This window comes from Heteronotia binoei, chromosome 1, assembly GCF_032191835.1.
Source record: "Heteronotia binoei isolate CCM8104 ecotype False Entrance Well chromosome 1, APGP_CSIRO_Hbin_v1, whole genome shotgun sequence".
Taxonomy (NCBI): Eukaryota; Metazoa; Chordata; class Lepidosauria; order Squamata; family Gekkonidae; genus Heteronotia; species Heteronotia binoei.
The window spans coordinates 116,555,747-116,568,228 of NC_083223.1; the positions used below are offsets into that span (position 1 = coordinate 116,555,747).

A 12,482-nucleotide genomic window follows, 5' to 3' on the forward strand; every position below is an offset into this window, starting at 1 on the left:
GCACAAATACCTATAGTTTTGGTCTACAAACATGTTCTCAGAACCAAGAAGCAAGAAAATGCATCAAGATCTTAGAGAATAACTTCATTCCAGTTACGTCACAAGCCTGAAACAGTCTGAGATTTGCAGGGGGGGGGGTGCGATAGGAACAGGGCTGTACCACTCATATATATATTCAACTATATCGCATGTTCATTCTTTACTCAGAATCTTCCCCCATCAGGACTGACAGCTAAATAAAATAGCAGCATAAGTAAGTCACAGTGTGTGAAGTCAATAGTGACTAAAGCATACCTCACTAAGGGAGTTCAACCTTTAACCTTCATTTATGATATAACCTTCAAACTGGCCTTACTGTTTAGCCACTCCTTGTTCATATAATTCCTTCATCTGCCTTCTCAGGATGTTCTGGTGACTAAGACTCTGGCATCACTCATCATCAGGTATTTCTGCTGATGGACACTGCCCTGACAACCTTTGAGCTGAAGTGATGTGATAAGTTCAGAAGAAATGGAAGGATGTCCTTGCCTCTCTTGTTTCACCTGTAACTGTTACCATCAAGAGTTTTCACTACATATGATTATTGCTCTTCCTGCCTTTCTGGGACTGGGATCAGTAACCATCTAATACTGGTGGAGAGTTCCCTCCTATCTGTAGGAGTGGTATGCCTCTGTCATAATGTAATTTCTGACATTTCTGCCAATTGGGAAAAATGGCTGGCATTCAGAGGTTGTTTGCCACATTATAGCATGATATTTCTTGTTCTTTCAGATACAATGATCTTTGGCCCAGCCCTCAGCAGCCTGTGCCATCAACTGTTCTAAAAGAGCCAATATATTCTGAACGGGGGTGTTTTGCCTTTAGAGCTACCCCAAGGTCACTGAGACCTTATAACCCATGTGCAATCTTAGGGCTGTCTAAGTAGTAGGCCTGTAAAGTTATTTTGATTCAAGCCAGTAACACCTTTTGCCAGTCCACAAACCACCCTTTCTCTTGAAAGAGACCCAGTTCAGTTAGGGAAGTTGTAGATACCATGTCCACTCTGAATTTATTTTGTGCAAGCAGTTTGTAATCTTTATATAACTGGAGAATTATTTTTGCAGCCTCTCTGGAACCTTGCCTATTGGCTTTATTCAGATAGTTTGCAGTAGTGTGTGGTTAGACTGAACTTTCATGAGCTTATAGAAGACACTGATAAACCTTGGACATAGGGAATAATGTAGCTAGCCAATAGCTCCTTTCCTATTGGAGTGTACCTGTTTTCTGCTGGTATTAAGATTGTTCTGAGGGTCTTCTGCAAAAGACAAGCATTTGTACTGAGTTTAGAATAATCATTCCATGCACTTCCAATTGTTCTGCTAGGTCAAAATGTTGGAGTGCTCATGCCAAGGCTGTAGTAGCTGGTTTAAAACTGTATCAGTTGCTTGATGGTCTAGTCCCTATTTCATTTTTGAACAATGCTTTCAGCAGGGGTGTAAGGCTTGATTCACTATGGACTGTGCCAGGTATTGGTGTTATGAATCCTCTATGTCTTTCTTGTACTTGCTGCTGTCATCTAGATTTACTTCACCTTTGGAGATGATATGGTTCATATATTCAATGTTTTCTATGACTGGAGTTATACTATCATGATACCAGTCAAGTGAGAGATAAAGAAGCAAATGAACCTTGTCCTAGACTTAGATTTAGTTCTCAGGTCTGAACCTAATATTAGGCAATGTGCCTTCCATATAGGAGGCTGCTTTGGTTCAGAAATGTAAGTTTTTAAAGACTGTTGAGTCTAAGCCTTCAACAGTGGAAAGCTGTAATGTAATCATATCTAGAAACCTGGACAAACAATTTATTGGATTTAGAAAGAAGGAGATAGAATTTAACAAGTGGGGACCCATGGAAACTGGTGGGAGTGGCTATCCCATTCTCCCCTTTTTGCTTCCTCTCCCTTCTATATAATATAACTGCAACTAATTGGCACTGTGCAATAAAGATATTTTTTAAAAAAATCTCAATGTGTAACAATTGTTTTAACTTTTATAAAGGTGTTATACAGTGTCAAAAAATCTAAGCAACTTAGTATTATTCAATAAATATATCTCAACAGGGCTTGAATACAGACTGCATAAATATATCACAATATCTGTTATCACTATAAAGTCCAAAAGTACAGTGCAATGTGAAATTGAAGATGAAGACTCCAAATTTCTGCGCTTTGTTTCTGAGAGAATCTTCTCAGATTAAGGACTGTTATAAAAAACCCCACACTTTAAAGAGGCGTGGCACCTCTGACCTTATACTCTCAATTATTTCTGTTGCATGCAATCATTCCTTTGTAAAGTGCAATAAAATTATTTTTAAAGTGCTCCCACCCATATCTTCCTATGAACTCAGTCCTTTGCTTAGATCATTAGAATGTTGAGATGTATTTATTGAATATTATTGAGTTGTTTGGATTTTTAACACTTTCTGTATAACACCTTTTTTAAAAGTTGAAATCACTGTTAAACAGTGAGATACTGTTGTCTGAAATATCTTTATTGCACAGTGCACTGTCTCCTGCCACCCCTTCTTTTACTTTCTCCCCCATGCCTGTCTCTTTCTCTCTTTTTCTGCCTCCTTCAATCCATCCCTCTTTCTTTCTTCCCCCTACCCCAGTTTGGTGTAGTGGTTAAAAGTGCATACTCTAATCTGGGAGGACTGGGTTTGATTCCTGATTCCTCCACATGCAGCTACCTGGGAGACTTTGGGCAAGCCACAGCTCTCGCAGAGCTGTTCTGCTCTAGAGCAGTTGTCAAAAGAGCTCTTGCAGCCCCACCCACCTCACAGGGTGTCGGTTGTAGGGAGGAGAAGGGAAAGGTGATTGTAAACTGCTCAGAGACTCCAAGTGAAGGGTGCGGTATAAATCCAATCTCTTTTTCTCTTCCTGCCTCTACCCCACCACTCTTTCTCTCTTCCTGCCTCTACCCCACCACTTTCTGTTTTTTCTCTTTCTGCCTCCCCTAACTCCCCTCCACAGTGACAGCGGCTTTCCCAGTCACCTACTTCCCCCTCTCAAAGTACAAGTGATTCTCTTGCCCGCTCCCCAACTGCAATGGTGGTGGAGGCACTGCCCCCCAAAGCAAAAGCTCTACAGCCTGCATAGGAGCTTTCTTCCCCTGCCTGAAGCTTTAGTACAAGCACAGACAGTGCTCATGGGGGGGGTTTAAGCCCCCTCCCAATGTGGTTTTTAAATGTTTTCAGATTTTTCTGCAAACCTGGAGGTTCTCCAGGTTTGCAGAAGTATCTGTTTTTAGTCAATGTGGGCCCAATCCACAGATTTAACTATCCACAGATGAGCCTTGCATGTGGTTATTAGATATATAGATAGACAGGATACAAGAATGAAATTCAGTGATTTTTTTTGCTGAATATTTAAAAGTTTGTGAAACTTGATAATAGTAATGGCTTGAATAAATTTCATCTGCAGTCCCACTTTCCTTTTCTCTTTCATTGTTCTTTCTTTCGTTATCTCCTCTCTTTTTAAATGCACTGCTATTCCTCCCTTTCTATGGCTAGGGGCTTATAGGAGGGAAGATCTGATTGACAGTAAGTGTTCGTACATTGTATAAAAAGCGGCAATAAACTTTAAATTTAAAAATGCTGTCAACAAGATGTATCTTTTTCTGATTGAACTTCACACTTGTCTACCAAGCTGTAAGTCTTGTTTCAAGATGACATCATGTGCCCTTTTTGAATACACTGTGATATTATCAAAACACTATATTTCTGCTGCAACATGTTACAACATGTGCCCTTTCTGAATACACTGTGATATTATCAAAACACGATATTTCTGCTGCAACACGTTACTTAGACTTGATGCCAAATGGAAGTCCATTAAAGTGACACCAGGAATGGAATATACACAATGTACACCTACTACAAACTCTTCACTCCATTTTACCAGATAGGTACTGTCCTTCTTTTCCAAGATTATAAACACTCTTCCCTCCACCCCCACCAGCTAGGTTTCTTTGTAAATCATGTATGAATAGAAATGCCTTGCCCCTTTGTTCTGCCACTCTTCTCTTGGGTCAAAGCAAAACCTGAGAGAGCTCTCTTTATCCTCTGTGATTAATATGCTATTGATTTGGACAGCAAAGTCAGTCTCTTCAATATGGCATTTTTAGCCTGCAGCTTCCCAATAGTAGCTTCAGCATTCCTAGTATTGATTTATGGATCACTGGGGATACAGTTGGTTCCAAACAGAAGTTATATGTGCAAGTAAAATCTCAAAAACCTTCAGAGACAGCACGCAGAACAGTTTTCCTTGAGGGGGCATGCATTACAGTTCTGTGGACATACCTGGAAAGATCAAGGTGATACATAAGTTATAACACTACACCTAGCAGGGGTGGAACAACTTCATTAAGCATTATTCAGTTCTGACAATCAATATATTGTTTATATATTGTCCTTCCCTGTAAGGCTGCTTTGATGTTTTTTAGTATCGTGTTCACATCAGATCCCCACTTCATGTTAAGATTTCATGGAAACCTACAGTGTTAGGACACTGAACATCCTTACTACTTTGTTTTGGAGGTTTTAGGAGGGAAGCACAGCTATTGTATCCCCTTGACCAAAGAATGGTACACTCCTTCTATCTGGGATGGTCATCCTCTTCCACCGAGTGTGCAGCTTCAGGAGGGACGCACATGGAGCAGTGAGGGAGGTAAAGGACACCTGCCTAGCCAACCAGATCAGTTGAATCAACCCTGGCAATCAATGGGGTGACAGATATTACAGCCAGATCACCCTCACATCCCACTACTTTGTTTTTTTATATATAGTATAGCTTTAGATATAGTGTCCTTTCATGCAAGAAGGGAGGGATATAAGTCGAATAAATAAATGGCATTCTCCAGTTTGCTCCTATTTGCTTCAACACACACATTTTGGTTCTGCTTCTGTGCATCAATTACATTTTTCTGATTGCCTCCTCCTTTCTGTACCATCCACTCTTGCAGATTAGTATGCCCTTCATTGGCCCATGCAACATGTTTGATCATTGGGCTGACATTATGAAAGAGTCTACTTGAGAACATTCAGAGAGTGCTGTCACTCTTTTTCAAGAGATCTGTAAAAGTATCCTGTTTCAAGAAGCCTTTTGGGTGGCTAATGAAGTTCGCAGAAATCTAGCCAAGAGGTATCATAGGGTTATTGTTTCTTTGTGGTTGTTTTATGGTTTACACATTTACCTGTTCATATTATTGGCATCATTTTGTTGAAGCTTTGTGTTTTCATCTGACAACTGCCTTGTGTCTTCAGAGGGAGGTGGTATAAATGTTTTAGTGAATAAATAGTGCCAGATCACTTGCATCCTGTAGCACCAGATGCTGGGCATGCTTTGAGTTTATGGACACTTCCACAGGCTTTGTAAGGGTGATTTTGTGCTCCACTGCTATCCTTCTGCAGAGATGATCGAGATGGGGTCTTCCTTGGTCTAAGTGTGGGCTCTGTGCATCTGTTGCTAATGGCGTCTATAGTTGTTTCACATGGTTCAATAGCCAATGGTGCCTATTGTGCTGAGGCTCTTAATGATGCGTAAGTCCTGGATGATCAACAGCTTCGGTAAGTGTTAGACAGAGGTTTTAAAAGACTCTCTACTTGAAACACTAAACAATTTTGTGCCTTAGCAGGAGGTCTTCTGCAGCTCCAAATTGATTCCCTTGCTTTTTTTTTGTTAGCTCTGTTATAAAGTTATCTGTTCTTGCTACCTCATAAAATTTGTGCTGCCAAAATTGGTATCTTTCAATAGCTGAGTTCTTTATTGATTCCCTGAATGTTTTTAGGGCTTCTGTCAAGGTTTTATGTGCACAATGTTTCATATATTTTAAATTTACAATACCCGTCTCTAATAAAATGGAACAACTTTAATTTCTTCAGGTTGAGGATTGACAGTGACTGTTAGGTAGATGTGAAGTTTCTGTCCCATTTCTCCAGTTTGCATTCAGATTGCCTGTTTAGCATAACTATCTTGGTGGCTTACAATGTAAGCAGAGTTATACTCTTCTAAGTCAATGGGTTTAGAAAAGTATAAATCTATTTAGAATTTAAACTGCTCCATTTTATTACTATAATCAAGAGGGCTTAATTTCTGGCTTCTACTGAATAAGTGTAATAATAGTACAACTACTGGCCAAACTTGCTTAAAGTAAAAGCCACATGGAATAAATGTCAGATGTTTGAGGGCCACAAGACATGAATGTCAGATATGTCAGAACTGCAAAATAGGGGGAGGGACTGGTGGAAAGAAAGCAGCTTTAACTTTAAATGCATTCTCCAAGCCACTGGCTGGCCACATGATATGTGTGGAAGAGCCACATGTGGCGCCTGAGCCACAGTTTGGCCACCCCTGGCATAGAACATAATTCCCCCTTGACTCCCAGTCACTGGCCAGTTCCCTTGAGTTGTTTTAACAAGGAGAGAGAAAATTAAACAAATTGAACTAGCTAAACAAACAAACAAACAGCAGAGCAGCTACACAAATGCTTACAAGCTAGTCACTGATTGGGGGTAGGGCTGGTCCAGCTTCTTTGCAGACTGTTGAATGGTGGCTGCAGCAAGTCACATTGATAGAGCCGTGCCAAGGGAGGGGTTTCTCTTCTAGAATCTAGGCTGTTCTGGCAAAGTAGCAGCAGTCTCAGGACTAGGGTGGGTTGCCAAAGGCTTGAATGTCACAAGCAGCATACACTTAGACTTTGGGCCACATGGCTTTAGTGGATTGAATTTTGGCATCTGAATTTGCTGGTGCCCTTTACCCTCTTTTATTTGCATCTTGTTTCTGCATTCCAGTGGGGAGCTCTGGGTTTTCATTTGCTATTAAAGGCTCCCCAGTTGGCGTGTTGAAATGTTATCTTTCCTGCCAGCACCATGTCATGGTGGTGGGTCACCATTTTAGGTCCTGTGTCTCAGGATCGTGAAGTTTTCCTGCACATGCACAGGCCTGCTGATGGAGAGAATTGTCTAGCTTCTTCAGAGTAGAGAGGGTGCCCCTCTCTTTGGTGAACTCTTCAAGGAATAGGATTCGCTGATTCTGATAAAAGATCCCTGAGGAGGATTCCTTTATATTTTAGTATAATAAAGGAACAATAAATTTATATAGACTTCTTGAATAACCTATGGAATAGAGCATGGCATCTATTTAAAAGTGCAGAGCTTGTCTATATATAATAATTTAGGTTACTAAGTGAAAGCGATGGTGCTAAGAAATTGAAATAGCTGGTGGGATTTATGAGAGTGTGATGTAATTACTGAAAGAAGAATTTAAGCAGTAATCCAGGGTCAACACCATGAGGATGCAGCAGGGCAGGGAAAAGAGAGAGATGAAATGTACAGAAATGTCACTAATCTCTTCAATTTGCAGGTGGAATTTTCCTGACAGTTAAAATTTGAAAATGAATGCTTTCCAGGGCAAAGCCTTGTCATCCTTTTTGTACTCAATTGACACAGACAACAACAGGAATGGCAGCTCAAGACTGATGGACTAATTTGTTGGGATGTCCATTAAAGTAGTTTTAAATGAGAAAAGGAAAAAATAAAAAAAATAAACTGCCTTCTGAGCAACAAGATATAGCCTCACTTAAAAAGGCCTGCTCATAGAGTTGAAGTGGTGTTGGAGCTTTCCCCCACACAACATATAAAGTATTCTTAGGTAACTATCAGCAAACAAACTTTCTATTTTTACCAGTTCAGCAATTCCACACCAGCTACTAAGAACAAAAGGACTGGACTAAGAAGTAAACTGATTTTCATCATCCTCTCATCTCAGTGAGCCAAAATTCAGCTTCACCCTGAAGTGAGCAGCATAGGAGTCCAACAAGGTTAGGAAGTCAAGGTGCTAACATTGGAATAAAAACTCTGGCACTTATAGATTAGAAAGAGATAGAGATAAAGTTGCCAGCCTCCAGGTGAGACCTGGAGATCTCCTGCTTTTACAACTGATCTCCAGCTGGCAGAGAGCAGCTACCCTGGAGAAAATGGCTGCTTTGAAGGGTGGACTCTATGGCTTTGTACCATGCTGAGGCCCCTCCCTCTCCTGGCTGCTCCCCCAAAGTCTCCAGTTATTTTCCAACACAGACCTGGCAACCCTAGAGAGAGATCATCTTTCTCAACTGTGTGATATTCTCTGGTATATAGGAAAAGGGAGAGTTTACCTGCCCATCTTTCATGGCAGCCATCAGTTCTTCTGGGCAACAACATATAGATGCTGGGAGCTTCAACAATGGGTCTCTTAGTTGCTTTCAATTTGGGCTGCTTTCACACAGAAGATTTTCCCCATTACATCCATCCCAGCTCATGCAGTTTTTTCTCCTTCTGTTTGCACATGTGGTTGTCCTACATTCAGACCCTAACTGTAGGCTGCTCATTTTTTCTCTTTAAAAGAAACACTTTAAAAAAGCAAGCTTAAAAAAACATTTTTCCCCGCAAGGCATTTTTTTCAATGTGTCTGGAATGGAAGGGTATGCCTTTGATTTCAATCAAAAGGAATGCCTTCTCCTTCCTCCAACTATCCATCAGGGTGTTTTTTTCACTTAAAAGAATATCTCTCAGCTTCACTGCAGGGGAAAGAAGGAGGCTGTATTTAGGCTTTTCTAAATATGCTTTTAAAAATGTAATGTGAAACTGTGCAATTGCACCACGTATGTCACACTGTGCAGATCTTGGCATTACAAATAAAGAAGGGCAGGGAGTTGCAAAGGAAAGATTCCCAAATGGAACGGATGTCTTCAGTTTCAATGGAAAGAAGCACCCCCCTTCCTCCAACTTTCCATTAAATTTTTAACATTTTTATCTCTGTAATGTCCTAACGGCCTTGCACTGTTACTCAGCTATTGTAGCTCAAAACCACAGTTTAGTGTATGTTTCCTAGTTGTTGTAATTAACACAGAAGGGGTGGGAGATTACCCAAAATCTGCCGCCTAGCACTGAAATGTAGCCCTGAACTTGGGAGAAGGGAACTAATTTGTTAAGAAGAGGGAGTATTGCACAAGTTTCCCAATGCTAATTAACCCTGAAGTGGGGGGGGGGGCAACCCACAGTCTCCTGCCCAGCACCAAAATGTAGGAAACTCAAGAGAGAACCATGTACATATGCAGATTTTGAAAAGGCTTGTATTACTGTGCAATTCCTTTTCAGCACTATCTGTGTGCCCTCAATAAATTTAAAATAAAAAAGGTGGAGATTCATGATGGAGGACTAAAAGCAAAGGAAGGAGGGGGATAATGGTAATGCATGCTTGGTGTGAATGAGGAAACACTGTGCCATGAGGAACTTCTGTTGCAATTACAAATTGAGAAACTATTGCACTGATGACATGCTGAGGACAGTAAAACTCTCTAGTGTGGAAGCACCCTTGGAGAGGTCACTCCCCCCCCCCCCGCCCCACATCCTACACAGTGAGAGACCACAGCTGCAACACAAAACAAAAAAAGGCAAAAACAAGGCTCTTCCCATATAAACTTTGCAGGGGAAACAGACACTAGCACTTGCAAACTCACAACTATGCGGATTCTGAATGGTTGGTGTTATGTACTGGATTTTATGTTTAACAGGAAGCTTTTGTGTGCCTGGATAGCAGTGGGGGCGCTAGAGACACTTAGCTACACTTGGAGAACTGTACTCTAAACAGGAACCAATGAGCAGGTTTGGTGCGAAGCTTGACTGTCGTGATTCAGTATGGGGATCTGGGAGTGGTGTTTCTTTTGCATGCATATAAGTGGGGTCGCAGCCCCGCCATCTTGTCTTGTTCCGGAGTTATTAATAAAGCATTTATCCTAGTACAAGCTTTTGTGAGCCAGAGTTCACGCCTTTAAACACGTCTATATATCTATTTCCAAAGTGTGGCCCCTATCTGTGGCTAGCTAAACCCACAGACTAGGGCCACACTTACCCCTTTCAGATTTATCTGCAGGTTTGCAGAAAATTCTATGTTTGTTTGTTTTTTTAAAATCATTGCGGGGTTTAAATTCCCCTGCATTAAACACTCACTGTTGAGCAGCTGGAGAAGGGCCTGGCACTTAATTTTGCAGTTGTGGTGGCTGCAGGGACGACAGAGCCTGGAAGCTGCTGACAGGCCTGGGCATAATTGCAGTGGAGCCCAGGAGCCACTCGAAGCCTGGTTGCAGCAGTGGAAGATGGGAGCTGCTCTGGGCCTAGCCATGGCAGAGCCTGGGAGCGGCTGGCAGGCCAAGTTATGGCCACAGTGGAGCCTGGGAGCTGCTCTGAGACTGGCTGCTGTCATAGCAGAGCCCAACAGTGGTAGCAGCTCCAAGCCCAGCCATGACTGAGAAAAACAACAAACCCTCCATGTACAAAATAATTTCTCCGTGTCATGTAAATAATCCTCGACAATTCATGATGAATTACAATACAATACAATAATGCAGTTAGAAAATCATCCAGTGTACAACATAGCTATTGTCCAAAAATCATAAAGCTTTCTAAATAGAGTCCGATGATAAAAGAACCAGTCTAATTCACATTCATAGGCCCAGTAGACTTGAAGTGCCACAATTCTTCTCCTGGCTTCCTCTGATTTATTATTATTATTTTTATATTCTTTTTGTGGAACACTGCCAATTTCTATCTGTCAGCAACTAAATGTGAAAGACGGTCCCAAGAAGGATAGCTCATATCTGAAACGAAATTGGACCGGTTCTTTTATCGTCGGACTCTATTTAGAAAGCATTATGATTTTTGGACAGTAGCTATGTTGTGCACTGGATGGTTTCCTAACTGTGTTATTGTATTGTAGTGTAATTTATCATGAATTGTTGAGGATTATTTACATTACATGGAGAAATTATTTTGAACATGGAGAGAGTTTGTTGTTTTTCTCAGTCACTGCACCTCTGTGGTCCCGCTACTTGCTGACACCAGACTACTTGCTGACAGTGGCAGAGCCTGTTAGCACCTCTGGGCTCAGAGTGGTTCCCAGATAACACTGCCTAGGGTTCCCAGCTCTGGGTTGGAAAATACCTGGAGACTTTGGGGGTGGAGCTGGAAGAGGGCAGGGTTTAAGAAGGGGGGGGGGACTTCAGCATGGTACAATGCCCTAAAGTCCACCCTTCAAAGCAGCCATTTTCTCCAGGAAAGCTGATCTCTGCCAACTGGAGATCAGTTGTAAAAGCAGGAGATCTCCAGGCCCCATGTGGAGGCTGGCAACCCTACCACTGCCACTGTGGCTGAGCTCCCAGGGAGTTGCTCTGAATGGCAATAAGGGGAAGTGGAATTCTGACTCCTCCACAAGTTTTGCGGGGGGTGCACTTGTAACAGTATAAAGCCATTGGGCTTGATTTATATGCACAACAAAAATAAAAGTTGCTAACCCTAAGGAGACTGGAGGAGGGATGGTGGCTCAGTGGTAGAGCATCTGCTTGGAAAGCAGAAGGTCCCAGGTTCAATCCCTGGCATCTCCAAAAAAGGGTCCAGGCAAATAGGTGTGAAAAAAAAACCTTAGCTTGAGACCCTGGAGAGCCGCTGCCAGTCTGAGTTTGATGGACCAAAGGTCTGATTCAGTATAAGGCAGCTTCATATGTTCATATGTTGGAGTTCTCCTGGGAACTGATCTCCAGTTTACAGAGATCAGTTCTCTGGGGAAATCAAAAGCTTCAAACGATAGACACTATAACATTTCAGCCCTGTTGAGCTCCCCAAACTCTGCCTCCTCCAGGCTTTGCTCCCAAATCTGTTCACTCAGCATGAGGAAACCTCCCTTTTTGCCTCATAATGTATGCTGTGCTCTGAGAACATTTTGAACATTCTTCTGTGAATTCCTGTGACTTTCAGTCCCAACATTTGAAATTGGTGAAATTGGGAGCTGGAAAAGAAATTATCTACCTACCTACCTATCTATCTATCTATCTATCTATCTATCTATCTATCTATCTATCTATCTATCTATCTATCTATCTATCTATCTATCTATCTATCTATCTATCATCTATCTATCTATCTATCATCTATCTATCTATCATCTATCTACCTACCTACCTACTTATCAAATAATTCAGATATGAGAGGCTCAAAATAATGATATTATTAATCTAGATATGGAATCACAAAGTTAAATATCATATCTGCAGAAAAAAGGAAGGTGTTTAACAACAGTGCTTGCAAAGTAATTTGTTTCCCATAACCAATACCCAGCAATTCATTTCACGTTTATTTGAAAATTCAAATAACTTCCTTGGTAAGATTCTGCTAGACAATGTAGCAGGAAATAGTTTAAATTGACTCAGTCTTCATAAATGTCATCCCTTTCCATTTGATTTCATAGATTGATTCTATTTTTTTCAAAGTTCGACAGCCTTCCATTTTTAAACTGAATAATGTGTAAATTGGTGATTTCATACCTTCACTTGGAATGACAGAAAATGAAACCCTTATGAACTGCAAATCAGTGGTGCTTTTTTAGATTTCAAAATACAAAAGGAGGGTTAGTCACA

General features: G+C 41.2%; 1 non-coding gene across 1 annotated transcript; it reads left to right on the top strand.

Moving 5' to 3' along the window:
• The first annotated feature begins 11,378 nt into the window (after positions 1-11,378).
• Positions 11,379-11,453, top strand: TRNAS-GGA (transfer RNA serine (anticodon GGA)). Its single transcript has one exon. It is a non-coding gene; the product is annotated as a tRNA-Ser (tRNA).
• Positions 11,454-12,482: the final 1,029 nt, after the last annotated feature.